At 40.8% G+C, this 25,994-nt stretch overlaps 1 long non-coding RNA gene across 1 annotated transcript in view; it reads left to right on the forward strand.

Moving 5' to 3' along the window:
- LOC120231868 overlaps positions 1–25,994 on the forward strand; it is a 208,920-nt gene that overhangs the window by 81,724 nt on the left and 101,202 nt on the right. The window contains exon 2 of the long non-coding RNA XR_005528442.1: positions 15,585–15,697. This is a non-coding gene — a long non-coding RNA (uncharacterized LOC120231868). The remainder of the gene's footprint in view (positions 1–15,584; positions 15,698–25,994) is intronic.

Genomic DNA, 25,994 nt, shown 5'->3' on the forward strand with positions numbered 1-25,994 from the left:
CGACATTTATTCAAATGTATGAATTAATTTAGTCCTCCTGCTTCACACACCACTATTTTTACATTTATCCAGCCTTGATCATCTGACCCATTGGCCATGGAAAAAATATTAGATATTGAGGTGGACAGCACCTTTCAGCCATAACCCCAGTTTCAGATTTTATGTTCAATAAAGTGGCCTCTTTGTCCTCACTGGTTGACTTACAATAATTAAAAAATTATATACTTGGGTTTATGAAATCCGTGGATATTGTACAGACTAAGGATAAAATAACAGTGTAAATAACATTTCTACTATTTTATTTATAGGGATTTCATATAAGATTTTTTCAGCTGAAGATTCTACTCCTAAACAAGATTGAAAGTCACTGTTCTAATCCTAAATTTTGTTTACATTTCCATCCCAAAGGTTTCCTTTTGTTTTTGATGAGGATGTTTGTAGTATCATGTGAGTTCATATAGAGTAAGACTTCTAAAGACTGGCTGCACAGTAGGCACAGCTGGGAAGCTTTCAAGAGTACTGATGCCCAGACCCACTCCCAGGGATCCTGCTATAGTCGGGCTGGGGGAGGAGGGCTTAGGCACTGTCTTTATGAAAAACATAAATATCTCTTAATAAGTTGGTTCCACAAGTGCTTAAAGAGCCAGATAAACTATAAAAATGTTGGGGGCACCTGGGTGGCTCCCTCAGTTAAGCGTCTGACTCTTGATCTTGGCTCAGATCATGATCTCACAGTTGTGAGATCGAGCCTCACAACAGGCTCTGTGCTGGACATGGAGCCTGCTTGGGATTCTCTCTCTCTCTCTCTTTCTCTCTCTCTCTCTCTTCCTCCCTCCCTCCCCCACCAAAAAAACTGCCCCTCCCTGGCTTGTGCACTCTCTCTCTCTCTCAAAAAACAAAAACAAAAAAACACCTATAAAAATGTTGAAGTTTTTAATGGATCATTTTCTTTCCTCTTATTTAATGATATTGTGAGTAAAGGTAATGTTATTCTTAATGTATGATTTTAGGGTCAAAAACAAAATTTAATTAAACCTAACTTCTGTGGACAATTTTCTGAGTTGTCTGAAATTAATATTTCCCATTTCTCTCATTCTCTAAAACCTACATGCTGCGGAATTTTAATGTCCCTTATTGGTAAAAATAGCTAACGGAAGATCTATTTTAGATCATGTTAAGAGAACTGACAAGGACAGTGAGTGTAAGGAGATTACCCAGGTAGTGGCCTCCCTGGCATCCGTGTTAGCCTGAGTAAACAGTACTCCTGTGACACAACCTTGATAGCCTTGCCGCATTGATAAAATCAGACATTCTGTTTAATCACTTTTTAATGATATTGTTCCTTTTCTTCTTGGTATGTGGGAAACTGGCACTTTTTTTAAGTCATGGGAAAGAGTTAACTTCAATTTCCTAATTCAGTAAAATGGGTTGGTAATGTACATATAATTCTTGTGGGGACAGGAGGAAAAAATTACCTAATTTCTGTTTATCAAAGGTCTCTTCATACATTTTTTAAAAGTTATAAAATACCTGCAATCTTGAAAGGAAGAAAATCTGACATAAATACTCTGGTGACATTCAAAGAAAATCCTATGAATTCTGACAGCATGCTCCATGTCATTGGTGTATATTGTTAAAATGCAGATGGAGGAGCACCTGAGTGGCTCAGTCAGCTAAGCCTCGACTTCAGCTCAGGTCATGATTTTGGGGATCGTGAGTTCAAGTTCTGCATCCGGCTCTGTGTTGACAGCTCAGATTCTGTGTCTCCCTCTCTCTGTTCCTCGCCTGCTCACACTCTGTCTCTATCTCAAAAATATAATAAACATTCATGGGGCTCCTGGGTGGCTCAGTCGAATAAGAGTCCGACCAGCTCAGGTCATGATTTCACAGTTTGTGGGTTCAAGCCCCATGTCGGGCTCTGTGCTGACAACTAGCTCAGAGCCTGGAGCCTGCTTCAGATTCTGTATCTCCCTTTCTCTCTGACCCTCCCCTGCTCACGCTCTCTCTCTCTTTTAAATAAATTTAAAAAATTTTTTAAATTTTTTAAATATAATAAATATTTTAAAAATTTAAATGCAGATGTAAATAAGCACAAGTTTTGCAATTCATCAATTTGTTGAAATGGCTGGCCTTTTAGGAAAAAAAATATACATGTGGGATGGAATCCTTTAGGGCATAAAAAAGGAATAGAAGCTTTTAGTTAACTTGGTTATTTGCAGTCAGTATGTCATCTGTGTGAGACTGATGTCATGCAGATTGAATGCAGAGGCAAACTTGGTGTGTGTGTGTGTGTGTTTGTGCATGCACACGTGTGCTTTAAAGCCCCACTCCCAGAATATGAAGTGAGTGTGAAGGGCGCCACAATAACCCTGGATCTGTCAAGAATGTACCTATTTTTAACAAACTGGATCAAGTGTCAGCACTCAATAGGAGATGAAGAAGTGGGCAGAGACTGTGTTCCACAGATCCAGTGGATGGTAAACGGCCCTCTGGCGTGTTTACAGTACAGCTGTGCTTTCTTAATGGCTCTGCCGCTGCCATGCCAGGTAAAGTTTTCTTTGCACGTGATGAATGGCAAAGAATTCTTTAGCCGAGGGAACCAAAGGAGCTGGGAGGAGGAAAAGGGAAGAGAAGAACGGAAAAAAGAGAGAAAAAGAAACACGCAGCTCCAGAGGGAGATAGTCTGTGCTTTGCAGTTGCTTGTGTGGATAGAAACCAGATGGTAAGCTGGAACACCCGCTTGGCTATCTGAGGAGCCAAACATATGGTTAATGGTCGGGAGAAATAGCTTTCAGAGCCAGGGCTTTGCTGACTGCTTCATATTACAGATTGTTACAGTGTGTCATTACATTGCCAACCTAAGTGCTTAATACCCACTGCGGGCGCTGGGCATACACTTACAAGAAGGACTTTTAGCTCTTTGCTGGCTCTGAATCCAGAAGTGACATCATAGGGAGGCTTAAAATGTCTGGTGTTGGGAGGTAGGGAGAAGAGTAATTCTGTAGTGGAAACAACATTTTTTTTTACAAGCCAAGCTTTCACTCCACTGAACTCTACTGTTTTTCTGAGAACCTTTTTAAACAAGAATCTTTCTCTTTCTCTCTGTCTCTGTCTCTCTCTCTCACAGACACACACACACACACACACACACACACACACACGTTCCGACACAGAAATCTAAAGCACAGGCCATGTGCCCCCACCCCCAAACCCAGTGGACTGGACACCCCTCTTTCACCTGGAAGCCACATCCCGGCACTCACAGGGCCTGCATTTGAAGTTTCTGTTTGGGGAGCTTTAGGCAACAGCAGGCCTGTGTTATCTAAGGAACTGCTGAGCCCATTCATCTGCTTTTCACGGCCCGCTTCCTTTTATTTTTAGCCAAATCCGTCAGGCCTGACAGGCGGGTAATTCGAGCCAGAGAAAGGGCAGAGCTCCAGGTCCTTTCCACAAAGCAATTCTTCTCCTCCCTCCTGGGAGGGCTCCAGACTTGGCCTGCTTCAGGCAGATGGATTTGTTGAGTCATGTGAGATCATTTACACAAAAACACAGTGAGGCAGTGGAAATTAAAAAAAAAAAAAAAAAAAAAAAGGGTGGGGGAAGAGGAGGAGGGAAGCCAGGGGGAGTGTGTGCTGCCGTGGCTGCTGGGAGCATAGGAATTCTGCAGCGAGGCAGCCAGACTGAGGAATGCTATAGATTCATTTGTGTATAAGGTAATGTCTAGTTTACACAGCGGGGTGGAGCCAGGCCGGGGAGGCTTCTCAAACTACTTGCCTGTATTTAAAAGAAGAAGGGGGTGTGGGGAAACTTTTTCTTTTTCTTTTTAAAGCAATACCCACCAAACAAAGACCACACTGTTGACAGCGTTGGGTTCCAGTAGCAGTAAACTACCAACAGAATGATTTCGAGAAAATGAGTTTGCTCTGTGATGTAATACAAGTTTGCTTTGTCCTGACTCCAGCATGACTGAGGCAGAAGGGGAGGGAGGAGAGGAGAATTGGAACAGGACTCTTGGTTAATGGTTTCCAGAGATTATTTAGCAGGACTTGAGTGGAGGGAGGAAAGTGGTATAATTTGGAGAATTACTTCGAGGCGTACCATAATTGTGGTAGGTAAAATAAAGTCATTACTATGGCTTCCTTGCTCAAGAGGAATTGAGCAATGATTTTGAAATGCCACGGAAGGTATCATTTTTCCCTACCACAGTATTCCTACTCCTCTGGCTTCTGGAACATTAAAAAAAGCCCAACTCTTGCATCATAGTAAACAGTATTAACAGTTAGTGAATCAGTTTTGTTTACTTTTTATACCACAAGCCTCTAAAACATTCCATTAAAAATTTGTCTTCTGCTCATTCATGAAATTCTTTTTTCTTCTTCTTTAAATTTGCTTATATGCATTAGCTGTGCTTGGGTGTGGATTTTTCCTTCTCTTACTGGAATAAAAGTTCGTGAGAGAATAACGACTGAGTTATCTAAATGTATGTTTTTATACCAGATGTAATGAAACAGTGCTATGTAGAGCAAAGGGAATATTTTGAAACAGCTTCAGAAACTTAGAAATAGGAGAATTTCAAAATACATACCACGATTATTTTCATTGTGACACATTTCTGCACATCTGCATTTACTTTGAGCCCTACTATGCACCTGTTTTCCTTAGCCTCCCTAGAATGTAGGTCACCATCACTACGGTTCCTCATACCTTGTTGATATATCTTTTTAAATTTTTAAATGTTTTTACTTATTTTTGAGAGACAGAGAGAGAGAGAGAGAGAGAGAACGAGTGGGGGAGGGGCAGAGAGAGAGGGAGACACAGAATCCGAAGCAGGCTTCCAGGCTCTGAGCTGTCAACACAGAGCCCAACGCAGGGTTCAAACCCACGAACCGTGAGATCATGACCTGAGCTGAAGTCGGACACTTAACCAACTGAGCCACCCAGGCACCCCCTCTTGTTGATATTTTAAAAGTTGAAACATTCTGCCATTTTTTCCAGACCTAGATACAGTCAGAATATATATGTGATTATAGTAACTTAGGTTATAAATTCTTTCCTTTAATATTTACCGTTGAGTTATGATAGTAAGCACTCAGACACACCTTTACCTAGAATAAACACAGCACTTACAATGAAAATAGTCTAGTCTAATAGGGTATCTGCTCCAGTATCTTCCAGGCAGCTCTAATGATCCAACTCTGATGGGTTAAAGGCAGTTTTCATTTATATTACTTGAAGAGAGAATTGGTGAATTTTTGCGGTTGTTAATTGTGCACATTTTGACTATAGGATAGCAACATTAGTGTTAAGTGATTAAGAGTTGTCATTATTTTGGATGACCCTGACTGCTTCTCTGTGCTATAAATAACAGCATCTAAAGTGAAGGCTTTAAAAACAGTGATGTTGAGATCTTCCTTAGGACTCTTCATTAACTCTATAATATCCTTGATATTTTAAAAAAGGGTATTTGTCACAGAAATTTAGTGAACATCTTACAACTGAACATGTATGTATGTTGCTTAGATAAATGTAATCACTATAAACACCTCTATGATCTGGGATTCTGTTTTTATTTTGAAATGGGAGCCTTTTTGTTTATAAGTTCATTAAAAACTAAAAACTGTTTCTGTAAGGCAAAAAAAGATTTGTCGTTTAAACCTATCCACATCCTTGAGTGTTCCCTCTACGTCAGGGTTTCTCAGTCTCAGCACTGTTGACACTTTGGACTAAATAATTCTTTATTATGGAGGCTATTTTGTGTATGGTAGAATATTCAGCAGCATCCCTGTCCTTTGCTCACTAAATGCCAGTAGCAGCCTCTCCCCCAGTCATAACCAAAAAAAAAAAAAAGGCTCCATGCATTGAAGTGTCCCCTGTGGGGCAAAGTCACCCTGGCTCAGAGTCATTGCTGTATTCTTATTTTGGTTCGGAAGTTCACTCTTCGCCTCATGATTTTCGCACTCATTTACTTCTGATATTGAATTCAAGGTATAAAGTACCATTTTTCCCTCCGGCATTTATCCTAAAAGTGGGAACCCCAAATTAGGTAAAATTTTCCAAGGCCTCAAGCAAGGGTATTTTGAAGGGAAAATTTCCCCTCCAAAAGACCTAGAGTTTTGTCACACAGAGCAGTCTCTCTCTCTCTCAGAATTCTGGCCTTAGCAGGTGGAACCCTTCAAGGCTGCGATGCAGCAACTTTCCCAGAGCTGTTCAAGAGGAAGTGGCCCCACCGACCGTGCCTGGGGATGTTGACATAAGAAGAAAGGGAACTTCTCTGCAGGGACCGGAGTAGGGAGCCTAGGCCACTAGTTCAGCGGCACTCTGTGGGCTCTCCGCCTTCATATCTAGCCCCAGAAAGAGGGAAAGGCAGCCACAACAGTTCTTTCTCAGGAGCAAAGCAGACGTCCTCCCCATCCCCGATGGCCGTGGTCTCAGAAGCTGGAACTCTCGTTAAACAAGGAATGCGGAGCTCTCCACAGGCTAAGGCAGGCATAAATTTCCTCTGTTTGTTTTGTGAGGACTCGTGTCGACTGCTGTAATGAGATCAGAGGATACCCCAGGGACAAGGCCTCCAGGTCGGCTGCTGGAGCTGTTTTCTGTGGCTGTTCTCTTGGCTGCTGCGGAAGAACGCAGTGACTCCACAGGCCTCGGGTTACGATGCGAGGAGGCGATGGTGCCCTTGTTTCACTCCTTGCCGCCTCGCCTCTCTGAGGCTGCCGAAACGTCAGCGTGCAGTCCTCCAGTTCCAATCCATGGGGCAGCACATGGAAGGCAGATTCCTTTCCTCTGGGCCCAGGACACACAGAGCTGTGTGTGGAAAGTACGGCCTTGTACGGGGAAGTGACTGCCTCCTTGGGAAAACGCCTGCACTGCTGATGCTGGCCACTTGCCCCTCTCTCATCGCCTGGGCCACTCTTATGCTCATCCTTACGTAGCATCACTCTACAATAGAAGAGTTCAGGTGTGAGTTACAACAATGCAGCATGTGTTACAAAGACCACATTTCTGGCTCCAGCCTGAATTACTGCCAAATGGCTACATAGGGGACCCTAAATACAGCAAAATTGACTTTAGGGAACCCCAAATTGAATACTTCTGGAAGAATAGTATATACTGAGCTGGTACAGCCTGACCCCCTTCTAGCCCTCTATGCCCACCCCACCCACCCAGAACAATCCCTAGGTATGTTGGATAAATAAGAAAATTGTGAGAACCTACAAGGGAAATTCCCACGTGCCAGAAGATATTGATGCCACAGGCCTGTAAGTGATTCCAATCTGCCTGTGGGCTCTGGATTCTAAGGGCTGTGATGTTTATGCTCACATGGGAACTGTTTGCCAAAGGGGACAAGAAGAATTCCCCCCCAGAGCCTGTGTCAGGCTTTGAGTGTGTGTGTTTGGGGCATGGGGATGGGAGATGGAAATCCAAGGTTATACTGTTTGGATAGCTGTGGGGTCTGTAGTTCCACCATCTGCAAAGTATGGCAACTTCAGTTGTTTTGACAAAGACACTATACTGGTTTGAAACATTGAAAGCTGTAGGGCTGTGGTAGAAGCAAACCTCAGATCCCTCTGGAAAGGTTAACAAGCCAGGACGTGGGACACCCTCACGAAGAACAAGCCACACTAAGGAGAGGCTGGCATTGGAAGGTACAGAATTAGAACCTCAAGAAAGCAGAGATTAACAGTGAATCCCCGAGACTGCTTTCAACAAGGTCCCATCCTGCCAAATTGAGCTTTCTTCTGAGGATTAATGAAAATTTCTTCCCGGAGGAACAAGGCATTACACCCAATCTGGCTTACTAAGCAGATGAGTTTCAGTTGTAAACACTAGCCCCCCAGAAAGGCAAAAGCCCCTCATTACACTTATCCTCAAGGTATTCTTGAGAATATTTAAATTCCTTCATTGGGAACCTTTTATTGGAGAGATAGCTGGTCTCCTTGAGCTTCTATAAAGAGCTACCTTTCTAGCAATTTCCCTTGTTCCTTTTTAGTGGGTCATTCTGAAGTAACCCGCTAACAAAGCTTTGTGTTAAATTATTTCAGCTTCTCAGCAAATCACAGGAAATGTGTTTGCCTGAATTGTTAAGCAAACCCCCCAAGGGAGAAGGAAGGGATTGTTTGAAGGTCTCTGGGATTCTTTCAGAGTAAAATCAAAGAAACACCGTAGTCAGGCAGGGTTGGTAAACCATCTTAGGTGGATACAATTTAGCCTTCTCAGTCCATGGTGGACAAATGGATGGGGGATTGTGTAGAACTCTGGACAGCCACCAAGTACAATCCATGCAGTGACATGCACTATTGGCAAACATGAACTGAAGATGCCAGAGTTAAAGTATGATCCTTTGTTAATTAATAGGGTGGTGAAATCTCTTATGTTCAGTTTTTTCTACTGAGGCATGCAGAGGGTACCAAAAAGTGCCCTCTTGACTTAAACATGATGTCGTATGTCTCAAGAGAAAATTCTTCTTTTTTTCAAATATTTTTTAACATTTATTTACCATTGAGAGACAGAGAGACAGAGCATGATCATGGGGGAGGCAGAGAGAGGGGAGACACAGAATCCAAAGCAGGCTCCTGGCTCTGAGTTCGTCACTCAAGCCGAACATGGGGCTTGAACTCCCAAACCATGAGATCGTGACCTGAGCCAAAGTCAGACACCCAACCAACTGAACCACTCAGGTGTCCCCAAAATTCTTCTTTTTAATACTTAATAAAACTAAGTATTTTCTTCTTGATTTAGACCTGGCTTCCTTCTTTTAGTCTCAAAATATTCTGGCCAAATGAGTAGATTATACATAATGACATTGAAGCATCAGAAGAAGATAAGCGGAAATAGGCTCATGTGGTGCCAGATTTAAAGAAGATCTTCCTAAACATTTGTCTTAGTTAGAGCTGCTATGACAGAATACCATAGACTGAGTGGCTTAAGCAACAGTTTATTTCTCACAGTGCTGGAAGCTGGGAAGTCCAAGAGCAAGATGCTAGTCCGTTTGGTCCTAGTAAGGGGTCTCTTGCAGACAGTTGACTTCCTGATATGTTCTTACATAGCAGGGAGAGGAAATGGGTGGAGGTGGGATACACACATGCAAATTCTCTGGTGCCTTTTCTGACAAGGGCATGAATCCCATTATAAGGGCTCCACGACCTCATCTAAACTAATTACCTCCCCAAAGCCCTGGCTCTAAGTATCGTAGCACTGGGGATTAGGCAATACATGAATTTGGGTGGGGGGATGTGAACATTCAATGCATAACAACTTTTATTTTTAATAACATTATAATTCCATTTTTCATGTACTGAACAGCTACTATGTAGGGTGATAAGATAGGTGGTGGCTGTTTGGGCATAAGACAGATAAGGTATCTTCCCTTGGAATGCTTAGAATCCAGTAGGGTGATTGAGAGGTAAACCCCTACTTTGAATTACAAGCAGAATGAGGTAGTGCTGAATAGTGGGGAGAAACAGAGGATGGGAAGGGGCTTATCTCTTTTTAACACTATACATTAGGTACTCTCTTCATGTTATTCCATTGATCTTCAGACAATCTGAAGAGATATAAAGAATTTTCCCCAGTTTTGTGGACAAAGGAATAAAGACTCAGGGTTAGTAGTTTGCTGAAATCACATGTGAAGAGTCAGAGTAGATACTCAGATGGAGTGACTTGTCCCCCAAGTCATTCCTTGCCCACTCTCCTGAAGGGCTTGCTGTGCCCAGTGAAGCCACATCGGTACAGACCTAGGGAGTCAGAGCCTGCTTGGGATTCTCTCTCCTTGGGTTTCTCTCCCTCTCTTTCTGCCCCACTTGCACTCGCATGCATGCTTTCTCTCTCTCAAAATAAATAAACAGTTTTGAAAAAAAAGATATTCCTAAATTACTGGGGGACTGAAATTGACCCTTTACGAGTGATAGCCATTACTCTAATCATTAGATGTCCTTATGTACGATTTGATGAATTGGGGGAAGCCCTCAGCACGTGTGCCAGATGTAGTCCTCTGAAAGCAATGGACACACTATCACGTGGCGCTCTTACTGTGCCTTGTCTGGCTCTCAGAGCAATATTTAGTGCTACCACCAGTGACTCTCTTTACAATTTATAATTCTCTCATTTCTGTTCCGTATCACATTTCTTGTTGAACCATTGGTGATATGCTAGTTGAAATTTCAGAACATTAATTTTCAAATTGTGTAACCCATCCTTGGGGAAGAAGGCCTCTAATGATTCTTGATGGGAAGACGCTCTTGTCCTTCTGGCTTGGGTTGTTTGTTTTCCATGGCATGTTGTGAAGGCAGGGCATGGGGGGCAAGGCAGATTGGCAAACGCTGTTCAGTATCTTGGGGCAAAACCATGTTACAGCGTGTTTGCTGCCTAAATGTGAGGGTGGCAAGGATACCAAAGTCCTGAAGAACTAGAGACATATATTTGCTGTGACTTTGAGGATGGAGAGAGGCCTGTAGGGAGCTCTTCAGGAAGCTCTGCTCTAATCCCCCTGCCTCTTTTTCAGAAAGAAAGGAAGGAGCCAGCCACATGGGAGGTGTGTGTATATATGGAGAAGAGGACGGGTCCATTTGTTGCTTTATCTTTGGATCCTTTAATTGCAGCACTGTGACCCTTATTGTGGAAGAGAAGGATTGGACTTAATGGCCTTAAAGTGTATCCAGTCTTATACAAGGATTCCGTCCAATTGAAGGTTGTCAGATTTCACTTCAGAGACATGTAAATTACTCCAACTCATAAAAACAGGGGTGGGAGGGCATTAGGCATGTATCTCTCATCTGTTTGTTGGATTTCCCAAGCTCCTAAGTCCTAGTTTTAGAGAATTTCCTCTACACTTTTGTCATCTTGCCTTTTCCCCTTTCTTTCTAAGCCCTGTTTGTCTTTCTGTGACTTTGCTTAATCCTTCCTCACAAGTTCTCAAGTCCACATGCTTGAACCCTCTGCCTAGGCTGCTGGATTTGGTGGTGGGAGCGGAGGAACAAGAGGCCATTCCACAGACTGATGTCAGGGTGCGTTATACCTAAAGGCCAACAAGACCATTTCCCTTGTGAGTGATCTGCTTGCTCCTATTGGTCTATTTCCCAAAGGAGTGCCTGAGCAACCCAGCTTTGTGTTATACTACAGAAGCCTTCTAGAACGAATGTCTAGAAAGGGGGTGTAGGAGTTGGCGTGGGCAAAAAAGCCCGGCTCATCATACTCCATTCTGTATTGGCAATGAGTATTAGTTGCATTTTCAAGGGCCAAGAAATAGCACTACACACACACACACACACACACACGCACGCACGCAATCGCACGCACACGCACGCGCACACACACACACAGCCTTTGACACGTTTAAGGTGTCAAGAGTAAGAGTAAATACTGTAAAAAGTACTCTCATTCGAGTAAGGAGACTACAGTAAAATTGGCTTATGCTGTTCTCACCATACCTCTATACCACATTATCAGTGATCCAGGGAAAATAGACTTTTCTCTGTGGTAGGTGGAGGCTGGTGGTAAATAAATAGTGGAGAAACAGGTAAGCCCGGTCTTAACTTGACTCCAGCCCCACTTGCTGACACCCAAAGAAGCCAGAGGATGTGGTGCCGTCACGAGGAGCCTGAACCTCTCCATCCCTTCTGTTAATGAGGACCTGGCTGGTGAGGGGCGCTTGTTTGCATCACTGAACTTGTTCCAAGATGTCTTTGTTTGCTTACCTGCCTTTTTGTTTTCTTTTCTCTTTGTAGCCTTCACGTTTTCTGTTCACTCTCTCTTTGATCTCTTCTTCTTGCCCTATCTCTACTTTTCTGCTTACTCACTCTCCTACCCACCTGGAAAGATGAATTACATTTCATTAACCTTTCTGAAGCCTAAGGTTGACCACAGGCTTTGTTGCCCATTGAGCCACCTCTGTTAGGATCAACCGAGTGGAAGTCCCACGTTAGCTTCTAGGATCGACGTTCTCCAGGCATTCTTTGAAGGTATCTGTACTTGCCTTTTGTTTAGTATCACAGGAGTCCAACTTCAAGAATGATTAAAAAGAAACATTGAAAAATAGAATAAAGAAGAAAACTCCCTTAATTCCACCATGGTAACACAGGTATCTTTTCCCCTAATGCTTTACATTTAAGATTCACTCTCCTTTTTTAAGCTGTGGGTTTCTCTAAGCTTCTAAATGGAATTGGCTGCAGAACAACCAGGTTCTCTCTGTTTCAAAGGAGATTTAAAGTACTTGATAGAACAAGGCCAGTCTTTTTGGTTGCTGGCCAGAAGTGAACTGACCCAGTTTCTAAAACTGTCATCTGTTTGCTGAGGTGTTTTCTGTTGGTGATGTGTGTGTGTATGTGTGTGTGCATGTGCATGTGTGTGTGTGTTATTAGGAGAGGTTTATTTTATTTTGGGGCTTTGTACATATTTTAATTCTCTAGTTTCTTGAAATGAAGTCACTTCCAGCCAGGGTCTACTGCCTATGACAGCATGACTAAGAAGAATGCTTTTTCTTCTCTGAATCTGGTTTCATCATTTAAAAAACTACCACTCAGATCAATAGCAATACTAACTGAGAGTATTAATACAAAAGTGCATTGTATAGTTTTGAGACTATATAGCTGTAAGATACTCTTAACAGTATTTTTCTAAAATATTTACAACGCTGGGCATATATATTAAAGATTTTCCTTTAAAAAAAACCAAAGGCAGCCTGTAATGATTATCAACATTGTGTTTAAAATTCTCTGTTAACTCCATATCATCTTAGGCTCTGTGAGTGAGTGCAAGGAAAAAAGTCTATTCATAATTTTTATTAAGAACTCTCTGTGTGACTAATATTTCCCTCAAAGAGTTTTTATTTTGACTTTGTTGTATAACCAATATACATGAAAATGATAAGAACACTTGGGGTAGTGGGGCCACAGGGGAGAGTCCATAATTGTTTTAGTGCAAACTATATACCCAAGCTCTGAGGGAGGGGGGATTGTGGCATGATTGGAGCTGGGTGGAATTTCCTTGGGGAAATTGTGTTCAAGAATCCTTGTCTGTTTGTTATTATCTTCTTGTGCCCACCTTTCCTGTGTTGATACCAATGTGTACATTTGAATGGGACTGTGACATCAGACATCTGTGCAAGGCATTTGGACAAGTTTCCCAGTTACATTCTGGGCTGTAGTTTTTAAATGTATTGAATTAGGTATATTAAAAAGGAAACCACGTGCGTAGAGGTCTACTTTAAAACAGAAATGTGGGGTGCCTGGGTGGTTCATTTGGCTAAGTGTCCAAGACTCTTGATTTCGGCTCAGGTCATGATCTCATGCTTAGAGAGATTGAACCCCATGTTGGGCTCTGCACTGACAGTGTGGAGACTGCTTGGGGTTCTCTCCCTCTCTCTTTGCCTCTCCCCAGGTCATGCTCTTGTGAGCACTCTCTCTGTCTCTCTCGCAAAATAAATAAAAATTAAAAAGTTCTTTTTTAATAAAACAGAAGGGGCACCTGGGTGGTTTAGTCAGTTGTCCGACTTCAGCTCAGGTCTTGATCTCACGGTTTGTGGTTTGAGCCCTGCTTCAGGCTCTGTGCTGACAGCTCAGACCCTGGAGCCTGCTTCAGATTCTGTGTCTCCCTCTTTCTCCGGCCCTCCCCTGCTTGCACTCTCTCTCAAAACTAAATAAACATTAAAAAAAATAAAAATAAAACAAATGTATTAGTATCTGCTTCTGGAAACTCAAAGAGTAAAAGTTATATGCATAATTTTCTTTCAGTCATTATAAGATTGGTTAGAATTAGATACTGAATTTTCTTGACTTTGAAGCAGCAATTACCCAGACATCAGGTACATAAGGGGTGTTTAGATGTATTTAGGCTACAAAATCAGAAATCCAGGATCTCTTCATGTTGTACGTCATTGTTAAAATATGTCATTGCTATGACTGAATGTGGTATTTTCTTTGGAATCCCTGTGTCTCAAATAGTCAGGGAGTGATCTGCAATTTCCTCTCCCTATTTTCTGATTTGTAAAAGAAATTTAATAATATGTTCACAGAATATATTATTTTGTGTGGAGTAGGAGTTTATCTTTTGAAAATATAGATTACAAAGTCATTTTCTTAATAGTGAAAGATGTTCATTTAGAGAATATAGCCTTGGACTTCTCTGTGTCCTTGATTCAGCAGACATACCAGGGCCTCATGTCATTCTCCAGTAGACAAAGGCTGAGTGCTAAGAACTAAAGGTGATTATGATTAGTGGGATTATTACTACTTTTTTATTTTCCTACTGAACATTTTCTATATTGTTATTATATTATTATTAAAAATTGGGGTCACCTGGGTGGTTCAGTGGGTTGAGTTTCCGACTCTCGATTTCAGTTTAGGTCATGATCTCATGGTTTGTGAGTTTGAGCCCTGCACTTGGCTCTGTGCTTGGGATTCTGCTTGGGATTCTTTCTCTCTCCATCTCTCTCTGCCCTTCCCCTGCTCGCTCACTCTCTCTCTCTCTCAAAATAAATAAATCTAAAAAATTAAAAAATAAAAATAATATATATTTTAAAGCACTGCAGTTGCATGTAAACCTGTAATTCTCGTCTTTATAAAAAGGTTCAGATATATAAACCCTTCCTAGATGCAAACAGAAAAAGAACACAGAAATAAGGTGATTACAAGGAACCTTACAATGTTTGTTCTTCTATCACATTCACCCATAGACATCTTTTAAAGAAAAGGCTCCAAGTCTAATTAAGTGGTTGAAGATATGTCTTTCTTTACTTTTCCTTAATATTTGATAAAGTAAGAACCCTGGAGTGGCACAATAACTACTTTACTCTAAAATGTAATTCAAGTGAATCAAAAATTCTCCCTAAAGAACCAATAGCATGGATAAAAATAGGGACCCTTATTCCATTTGAGGGAATGTTAAATCATCTGGTTCATTTGGCTCATGTAAAACTGACCTCTTGGATTCCCTTATCGTAGGGCCTCTGTGGAAGGTCTTGTCTATTGAGCTCTGACTGTGGTACAACCAGTCTTCAGCAAATGTTTGTTCCTTTATTCCTTGTAGGAAGCAGGGAAGGCATTGAGGTCTGGCACAAAGTAAGTGGTGCTCACATGCTAGATCCTTTCTCCTCCCAAAAACACCCATGCCTGAGCTAGAAACTCTTAAATAACTGACCTCTCTGGATTATTAATCACTATATCCTCATTATCCAGCTCCAAGTAAGTACTGAGAAAATAGTAGTTGAATGAATATTCTTGTTCCTGTGTATCTGCAGTCACTCTGAGCATATAGTATCCAGCTTTTCCTTGGCCACTGGCATGTCCGGTCTCTATGACCTTAAGTCTTTTGATTTGACTCTGTAAACTTTTGATGTCCAGTATGGTAGCCACTAACTACATGTAGCTATTTACATTTAAATTTAATTAAAATCACATAAAATTTAGAATTCAGCCCTTAGCTTCACTAGCCATACTTTAAATGCTCAGTAGCCACATGTGGCCAGTGGTTACCCTATTGGATAGTACAGGCATGGAGCATTGCCATCATGGTAGAAAGTTCCACTGGACACAGAACTGCTCTGTGTCTTCCTGAGGACCAGCTGATGGATTTCCTCTTTGTGTTTGCAGTGCAGCTGTCTGCTTCAGGAAGTGAGGTCTACAGCAACGAGGAGAATCTTCCAAAGCTGCCTCGCACTGTGACATGTCTGAGCCCTTGCTCCAGTCCCTGCAACATGAACAAGGTAAGAGATACTTTTGGGAATCAGTCTTTGTGTCTTCTTTATGGTACCCTGATTTTTCTGGGTACATAATGTGTGAGGAGGTTGCTTCTCCTACCACAAACATTCCAGAGGTTGGAGAGTTGTGTGACCCCAGTGAGTGGTATTTATTGGCAGGGTCACATGAGGTGGTGGCCATGCTGCAGTTGTGTAGTCTTACAGATATGTCACTGTGTTTATCAGAGGCTTCTGGTTGGCTGAAATACTGGCTGTTAATGTAACTGCCTTGGTATGAATGTTGGAAGATTATGACTCTGGAGCCAGAATATCTGGATTTAAATATCAGCTCTTCCAGATGCTAGCTTTGATGACCTTGGTCAAGAGGCTTAATTTCTCTGTGCCTCAATTTCCCTATCTGTAAAATGCTGATGATAATAGTACCTACCTTGTGGGGTTTTCAGAAGGATGAAATGAGTTAATATGTGCACGATAGTAACTTAATATAGTACTTATCTACATTATAAATTTGATACATTTGATAATATTTGCTGTTGTTTTTGATGTGGGGGATACTGTTGTCCCTTAGACATTGATGCAGGAAAGTCTTAGGTGCATCTGCAACATTTCCATTTATTCCTTGTTTGACTCAGCAAGTAGCAATGGATTACCAAATGGGCACTGAGGGATGAACAATGAATGGCGCTTGGGTTTTGCCTGCAGCAGGTGACAGCTTGGGGGCAGTGTGGCTAGTGGTTTTAACGAAATATGTACCAGAAACTCTGGAAGCACAGAAGAAACATCTGACTTTGGGAAATATGGAAAGGACAGTGACATTTTGAGTCAGATCCTGAATGATAAATGGTCATTTCTTGACACAGAAGTAGGGCAGGGCATTCCAGGTGAAGGAAACAGGCTGTGTTTAGGCACAGAAGCATCTGAGAAAGTCTGGCGTGTGTAGAGAACTTGGTACAGCAGGACATCTCAACTTTAACACTGTTAACATTTGGACTGAGTAATTCTTTATAGTGAGAGGCTGTCTTCCACACTGAAGGATGTTCAATAGCTTCCCTTTTGTCCCACTTTAGTTGTGACAACCAAACAAAAAAATTATACATTGGCATTGGCCAATGTCCATCCCATGGGGGGACAAAGATATGAGCCCAGAGAAGGAGGTAAGTGTCCAATTCTGAGAGCCATTGAAGGACCTAAAACAAGGGAGAGACATTTCCAGAGGTCTATAAGAAGAGGTAAATTATCATATTAGCTATAGGTTGCGATGGAGTTGGACAGTGCTTTTAGACACTGTGGGCTTCAAAAGGTATTATGGAATCCCTAGGCTTTAGAAGGCCCATTTCATATGTTGAGATTCTTTTACTAAGAACCCCATTCCAGCAGTAATTTTTCTCATGGCCATTTGTTTAGCCTTCTCCGGATGGCTGCATAACTCTCCTGGAAGAGACCAGAAAATAATAAGCAATTGTTTTTCAGAGATTTTCATTTGGCAGAGTTAAGCCTAAGAGAAGGAAACTTTGTTTCCTCCACTCCACCATTGCCTTAAATATTTACCTTTAAGCAGTCTTTGAGAAGAGATCTCTTGGAATACTGGAAAGTAGACAGGTATTCTACCCCAAGGTCATGACTGGAGGGTGGGGAAGTGAGGGGATTCATCACTGTGGTCTTTGCAATCCTTGGCTTCTATTAGTTAGAGTTTGGTGTACTGAAATACTAAGACAACTCTTGGGAAATCTCTGATTGGCAGGCACAGCTTGCTATGATGGCCCTGCCCTGAGTTTCTCCAGAGCAACTCAAGGCCTGATGTCATGGTTTGGCTCCTGATACACAGCTGGGAACCAGACTCCTCAGACATTTCAAGTGTCTCAGTAGGTGTGTCTGTTGCTTTTGGGAAGTTATGTTCCGCCTAAGTGGCCCAATGAATGCTTTATTTTATGTTATTTTAATTTAAAGCAGTGATTAAGCATGATGTGTAACCTTCATAGGTCAGCATTTTTCTTATGGTTTTCTTGGCATAAGACAAAGAATAGATCACCCTCTGGGGAGGAAATAGATCTTCTCTGTGTAAGTAAAACCAGACAATCATCTCATCAATTAGGATATGTAAGTTAGAATGCTGGAAATATTTTTGTGGGTATGATTGATTTTCTAGGTAGATTTGTTCCTAGAAAGTTGCAGACATTTTAATTGTGCACTTTCCACTTATTTGGACATACACTGTAATAATTCTTTTTTCCTTCCCAAACCCCTGTTAGCTTATGGGACACTTTAACTGAAGAGGTGACAGGATGCAGGGTGGCACAGTAGTCTAGGGTCGGGTGTAGTTGCTGTGAAGCGATAGGGCAATTCTGATCACAGTGAGGCATTAACATCTGCCTCTCTCTGGGGTTATTTAGAGATGAGAGCTCTAAAAACAACAGGAATGGCCCCCATGGCCACTGGTCAAATGGATTGCCCCTTGGTCTGACTAATATAACCAGGCTAACCTGATAGTCAGTGAACTGCTGTCCACCAAGTACTGCCATCATTACTCATCTTGAGCTTCTGTATGTAGCAGAGTCTGGGGACACACCAGGAAGGTTACAGTTCCAGCCCTCAGACAGCTAGCACACTGGCGCATTAGTTTATACATAAGATTGATACAAAGTAGACAGTGAATACCCTCACATTTATTCACCTTTTTAATATTATAAGCAGGCTTTAATGGTTGTACATTTAGGCTTCATGTTCTAGCCTTACATGTTAAAGGAATTATGGGTACACAAGTTTTCCCAGGGCACTTATTCTCCCTGGCTCTCATGCAGTTTTGAAGATGCATCTCTCCAAGTTCTATACTCTCCATAGATCTTTTTGTAAGAGCTGACTTTCCAGTCTTTATATTGATCCAGAACTTTGTGATCAGGATTTAACTTTAAATTTTGTAACAAGTTTTTATCTTCTCTACTTTCTCAGGCATTCTCTTGTTAATATGTATAAATATAGTTTTTATAATACAAGTTTTTGCTAGTAAAAAGTACTAATGTTTTACATGTGTGTTATTTACATATTATCACGCTGTAACGAAAGGATTTTAGTGTGTTACTTAAAAAATCATAGCCAAATGGGAGGCAAGTTAGACAGGATGGGACTTTGTAGAGGCAAACTGGGCAGGATGATACATATTCAGTACATACCACTATGTTAGTTCCCAAAACCACACTAACAGGAACAGTGTTGTGCTCTTGAAAGATATCTCTTCCTAGCAGCAACCTTGGAATTACAATTTTAAACTCTTTCCCTCATGGTCGTCATTTTCACGAAGGCATATCACATGCTGTTGTCTGCCTTGAATTTGTGAGGACACCCCATCTGATTGAAAAATAATCGATTTTTCCGTTATTATACAGAATGCTGCCTCCCCCCACAGTGAAAATGAATCTTCTTGAGAACGGTTTCTTCCTTCTTATGCTCAGATAAAGCCAGATCTGATTGCTGTTCCTTTGGACAAATGCTATAGCATCAAATGAAGTAGAGTAGTATCTCTTATCTCTCTTGGTGGGTGGATGCTACTGTTTTGCTTAATATCTGCCCAGCAGAATTTTTTCTCTGAATATTTTACTGTGCCAAGTTTGAGGCAGTTTCACCTTTACACTCAGATCACTATCTCTACAGTCAACTAAAGAGTAAAACTGAAATTTAGTTTCTGCCTTCATTTAAAGTTTTTCTTTCTTGGCACCTCCTTAATATGAAGCAGTGAAATTCAGAGCTCATTACCCCTGGCTCTCTACCCCCACATGACTCTTCTGGATTAAACCTCAGCTCCCCCAACACCCCGTGACCAAGTGTGTACCGTGTACCATGCACTGTGTTTACAAAACATCAATGAACAAACAAAGGTCTTTGCCAACCAGGGCTTCTGTTCTTCCCAAGGTAAGGAGAGTCATCTTATTTCAGAAGTTTTAACATTTCAACATACACCTAACATTAAAAAGCTTTCCCATTTAAAATTCTTTCACTTGAGCGAGTTGACAGAGCAACTGGATGTGATGTAAGGAATTGGTGACTAATAAACATAGAAGATTCTCTCTTCCCTTCTCTAGGACACTCCTGGTGGTTTCACCAAATGGCCCATCTATGTTCAGTGTGTCTCCACCCTCATTTTTTGCAGGCAATGGCCAAGTCCCCTTTGTGGCAGACTTTGAAGAAATATTGCACACATCTAAAACCAGGGACATGGAAGAGAATGCAAATAAAAATTAAGAGATCTTGGAATAAGGAAGGCCTTATTAATTACTAGTGGCAGAAATTATAAAGGAAGAGAATGTATTTGACTATAGCCTCAAAATTTCTTTCCACCACGAGGCATTCTGAACTACTCTAAAGACAAAAGACATGCCAGGGCAAAATTTACAACATGTGACAGACTGTTAACTTAGCTAATCTAATAAGATTTCTTACGAATTAATAAGATAAAGATGATTACTCTCATAGAAAAGGGGTAAAGAACAGAAAGGGAACAATAAATGAAAACATATAATCAATAAATAACATAAGTAAGAAAACGCTCAACCTCAACAGTTATCAAAGAAATGCAAAGTACAGCAGTTAAGTGGCATTTCCTATCTATACAATTAAAGAGGATTTGTAAAATGTACTCAGTGAAAGTAGGAATGAGACTCTCAGGCTCTCAGACACAGAGAAAGAACACATTTCTCCAGGGAAGTTAAACAATGTGTATCAAAGCCTCAAAAATACACATAACCTTTTAGCTTAGAAACTCCACTTCTAGAACAGTTACCCAAAGACAATTGCCATGGATGTGTGCAAAAACTGAGCTAAGGTGTTCATCACACATTATGACAATAGTAACTGTAAAAGGCAATAATTGTGGTACGGCCATACCATAAAAATACCAGGGAGGGATGAAGGAATATCTAATGACATAAAAACGTGTTTTAAATAAATTGTGGAGAAGGCAAGTTATATAACAATGTGTATAATTTTATCATTATTTCATTTTTTAAAAACATACATGTCTGCCCACAGAAAAGAAGGTTGTAGATACATCAAATAATGTGAGCATTATCTTCTTTTTGTCTGTATGTTCTAAATTTCTTTAGCAATGTACATTCTTTCATACTAAAAATAACATAAAAAGGCATTAAGTTATATTTAAGATATTAACTTCACTATGTTTTTAAATATGCATGATAAAAAGGCTGGAAGGATATTGCCCAGAATGTTGGTGGTGTTTCTCTCAGAGGGTGGGTACATGGTATGTATTTGTTTCTTATTTTTAAAAATATTTTTCTGTATTTCCAGCTTTCCTACAATAAGTAGTAGTTGTATATGTGATTAAAAATCAGAGGGATGCCTGGGTGGCTCAGTCAGTTAAGTGTCCGACTTCAGCTTAGGTCATGATCTCCTGGTTCGTGGGTTGGAGCCTGCTTCAGATTCTGTGTCTCCCTCTCTCTCTGCTCCTCCCTGACTCGTGTTCTGTCTCTGTCTCTCTCTCTGTCTCTCTCTATCTCTCTCTCAAAAATAAACTTTTTTAAAAATCAGAAAAAAGTAAGGATTTTAACATAAATATCACTTTAGTTGTTTTGCGTTTGAGGAATGGATGAAGGTATTTAGTGGATAGATGGGAAAAAAAGAGCCCTTGTGAAAAACAGAGGTTTGAACTTGGGAATGATTCTATTTGACATATTACCAGAAAAGACTTTTTTAATGTACAGAGAAATGCTGTAGAAAAAGATACTGTCCTTTGATTCAGTGACTCAAAATTTTTACATGGTATTACATCATCTTACTCAGTATGTGTCATTTCTTCATCCAGCTCTTCAAAAGACTTTGCTGATGTATACAAGTTTAGACCAGTGGTTCTCAAACTATGGTTTGGGAACGCCTGAGGAGCCCATTCACAGGCCACCTGCCTTATGAAGGTCAAAACTACTTTCATAATAATATTAAGACTTTTCTGGGGTGGGGGGGTGAGGGCTTTTCCACTCTCTCTTGAGTATACATACAGTACAGTTTCTCAAGAGGTTACACAGCATGCAATGACATTCATCCCTTAGATGGCTGTTGGGATATATGCTTGTGTGTTCATGTTCCAAGATACCTCAGTTTGTGTTTTTAATATGGTGAACATTGCTAGAAATAACTGACATAAACAAAAGTCCTTAAAGTCTGCAGTAATTTTTTTAAATAGTATATTGTCAAGTTGGTTTCCATATAACACCCAGTGCTCATCCCCACAAGTGCCCTCCTCCATGCCCATTACCCCCCTTACGCTCCCCCCACCCCCATCTGCCCTCGATTTGTTCTCGGCATTCAGGAGTCTCTCATGGTTTGCCTCTGTCCCTCTCCCCCACTGTTTTTCCCCTTCTTCTCCCCCATGGTCCTCCATTAAGTTCCTCCTAGTCTGCAGTAATTTTTAAGCATGTCCTGAGATAGGAGTTTGAGAACCGATGAGCTGGACTATGCCTATGCCCTGTATTTGGCAGTATTTATTCTTTTTTTTTAAATATTTTTTACTTATTTTTTGGGAGAGTGTGAGTGGGGGGAGGGCAGAGAGAGGGGGACAGAGGATATGAAGCAGGCTCTGTGCTGACAGGCTGACAGAGCAGGCCCAATGTCGGGCTTGAACTCACAAACCATGAGATCATGACCTGAGCTGAAGCTGGATGCTCAGGTCTGAGCCACTCAGGCGCCCCTTGGTAGTTCTTATTCTAAGTAGAAGCTGGATCCTGGGCTCTGAGCAATAAGTGCCCTGGACATTGTAACACATCTGTTTTCACCTTCTATATCTTTAAGGAGAAACTGCCCCTAGTCCTTATTTTAAAAAAGAAAAAAAGCATTTATGGAGTTTGTGAGGCAAAATGGAACATTGTTGCTATAAGGCCAGTGTAGTACCTATGGTGCATGTAAGTCAAATTCTGCTAAATGTGGGGTGTATAGAAATGATGAAATTGGACCTCTGTTCTGTTCCATGTGCACCATAATGGGAGATTCAGTGAATTTTTAGGAAGAAAACAGGAATATAATTCCCTTTTGTGAAGTATGGGAGTGCAAATTCAATGTGGTAGAGTAGATGGTTGTTTTGATATTAAGTAGGGAATAAAACAGATTTAAAAGAATTAACTGAATGTTTATGCATATTTGTTGGTAAAATGTGTGCATGTATATTACTTGTTTGTGCTTGTAAATACAGATAAAACATACGTGCTATTTGAGAAATGCTTCCTAATATATGTAGAATGATCTCTGGATATAGTCATTTTTACCGTGGAAGTAACATCAACATTTATATGTCAGTACCAAGGCCTCGTCTCCTTTCTCCTTAACAGAAACACATTTCAGTTGGTCTCTTAGGTGCACAGCTGACCTCTGAATGTCGGAAGCTCATGATGGAGCAGTGGTCGTTGTCTATTCTCTGAGAAGCAGTCTTCATAGTTCAGGGTATACGGTGAAAATCTGAACCTTTCTGTCCAGAGAATTTGAGCATCAGATGAGTAATGTGCGCTTGGAGCTAGAAGTCAGCGCCAGCCCTACATAAGGCCATGGGCACCACTGAAGGGTTTATGTGGATGTGACAGTGCCTTGACTTGAGGGTGGAGGTGTCAGTGGCCTGACTTAACAGCTCCCAATCATGTCAGAAAAGATGAAGGAGCATCTGAACAGGTAGGAGGCAAATTAAGGCTTTGGAGTGGAAAGGCTGGACTTTTGGTTTAAGATCATAATGGCCCCACAGCAGGAGAAGAGATATGTTTTGACATGACTGTAATATAACTTCAAGTCTAAGAGGCCTAGTTTTGAATCATGATAAGCCCATTGAAATGTGGCCATAGTTACTGACCATAAAATAGGTTTCACTTGAAGGAAAGAGGGTATTCAATTTCACCTTGTTTTTTTCAGTGGTACTTCACACACATTGTGATTGTTGGTTTGGGGATCTTATTCATCCTTATTTCTTGAAGATTTAAGGAATAGCTCCTAGGATGTTCTTGATTATAACAAGTTTCACGCTTTTTTCCTCCTTAATTGATGAACTGCCCCATGCCAGCCTTCATGTAGAGCTTTAATTAAATGTTGACAGAACTAGTGAGTTCTCATCCTGTATCACCATAGAGAACTAAGCCCACACAAACCCACAGTATAATTAGACAGGTCCTTTGGACACGTGATATGTGCTGTGACCTCTTTCTTTGATGCTGGTGGTGGCCAGCTCCCTATAACAAAGGGGCCAGTGGATTCTGGCCTTTGTGAATCTGTCTTCCAAGTCCTCAACCCTGCCCTTTTTCTCTCAATTAGTAGGCCTTAATGGGTACAATTAAGTTACATCGTATTTAGTTAATTGGTGATTGGAACCATAACTATTTAGGCACTTAATCTGCGGCCTGTCCATCTTTAGAATATTAACAAACAAGTCGAGTTGCCTCATGTTGCAAACATCTCCTCTCAAATGATGGTATTGCTATGCATAAGGGAAAATGCATAACTGAGAGATTACTTCCAACCCAGCTTATTAATTTGAGTACCTAATACTTCAAATTGTCCTTTTTCCCCCTCCGTTTCTTTGTGGTACAGTGGTCTGGCAGCATGTAGCTCTTTGCTCATATTCTTTCCAGTTCCCTTTTTTATCTTTTGTCTCTGTAAAATAAGCCTGACACCATTTTCTGTAAGATGTTTTCAGGGAACATAGTGCTTTTGAATATATGTGCACCGTTGGCTCCATTCTTAAAAACCTCATAATGTGTGATAAAATTAATAAATGCACTAGAGAAGGAGAGGTGCCTGTTTAGAGTCTAAAAAACTACATAATTTTGCAGACATTTCTCAGTTAATGTTCAGAAGACATATTTCTAGTCTCTCATAAATGACAGTGTTTAGGTTTCAATGAAAACATGTAGATTTTACTAATCACAGTTTGTATGTTCTTCTAGGTTATTTATTTCATTTTCCTTTTTTATGGAATAGTTTTATAACTTCTGAATGCCCTCAGATTTTCATAAAGTGGCATTATCCTGAGAGGCAAGTCTCCATTAGACATAAATATAAGCACTTGATTAAGATAACCAGCCCTACCCAGAGAGGTAAAGTGTCATCACATGGTCACAATGATTGATCAAGGAGCACCTGTTAATTAGTTCAGTAGCATAACTGCAACGAGTTTTGGAGGAAAACAAAGGTTAGTTGAAATTAGCAATATCTGCATCTTTTGTTTTTCCTTAAACCCATAAACAATTTGTTGTGACAGCTCTAGGCCGGGATTATGGCATTTTGGATGGGGTCTGATTATAGCTAAAAATAGATGTGTGTATTGAAGATCAGAAGAATATGAAACAATTGAAATTTTGTGAAAGACTGATGCTGGTTCATTGTAATAATTTCCCCAAAGGCACATTAGTAATGCTGCTAAATACAGACTTTAATAGACTTTAATAGTGTGTACTTTAGAGGCCTGATACACAAAGGAATAATGTATAAAACATTCATTATGGAAAATTGCTACCTTTTTTATTTAATAAGAAATCTGTTGAAACAAAACTATCGTATTGCCTATGGCATTATGTTCCTGGGTATTAGCAGACTGAAGAATAATTGCTACCACCTTTTACATTGTTTTTTACCTATTCTAATCAAGTTGCAATCATATTTACTTATTTGCTCCATGAATGAAAATGGGAATTAAAAAAAAAAGTATTTGCATTGGATGGACGCTTGTTCAAATTGTGGCTCAGTCTCCCCTTACCTATGTAATCTTGGGCAAGTACCTTACCATCAAACTCCATTCCTTCCATTTGCACACCAGGGATTCTTCTACTTACCTTGGAAGGTCATGGTCAGAGAAGTTAAATGTTGATGTCGTGGATGCTCCACATAATAGGCACTCAATAATTACTTCCTATTATGATAACTGTCTACATCTATTTCTCTTTATATTGCTTGTCTCTATGGATGACAGTTGTGGGGGGAGCATGAAGGGGGCAAGAGTAAGAAAAAGCAATTAAAAAGGAGCCTCGGTAAGCAGCTCTGTCGCCAAGCCTTGCATTGGATTTCAATTTGATTTTAATGTGCTGCTGCTGAGAGCCATGCTGTTGAAAAAGAGAGAAGAGTTGGAAGCAGATGCTCCGGGAAGAACAGTGGGGCATTTATCTCTTTTAATGAGATAACATCATTAGAGTGACAAAGTGCAGTGAATCGATACTCGAAATGGACTGGTGCTATCTTCCCAAAGTGTGCCGATTGTTATACTTCACAGCCTTAGAATCTGCTGAATCATGAATTCTGTCTTCTCTGTTATTGGAGCCACCGTCTCTGATCTCAC

This window comes from Hyaena hyaena, unplaced genomic scaffold (assembly GCF_003009895.1).
Source record: "Hyaena hyaena isolate Hyena2069 unplaced genomic scaffold, ASM300989v1 scaffold_66, whole genome shotgun sequence".
In the NCBI taxonomy this organism is placed as follows: Eukaryota; Metazoa; Chordata; class Mammalia; order Carnivora; family Hyaenidae; genus Hyaena; species Hyaena hyaena.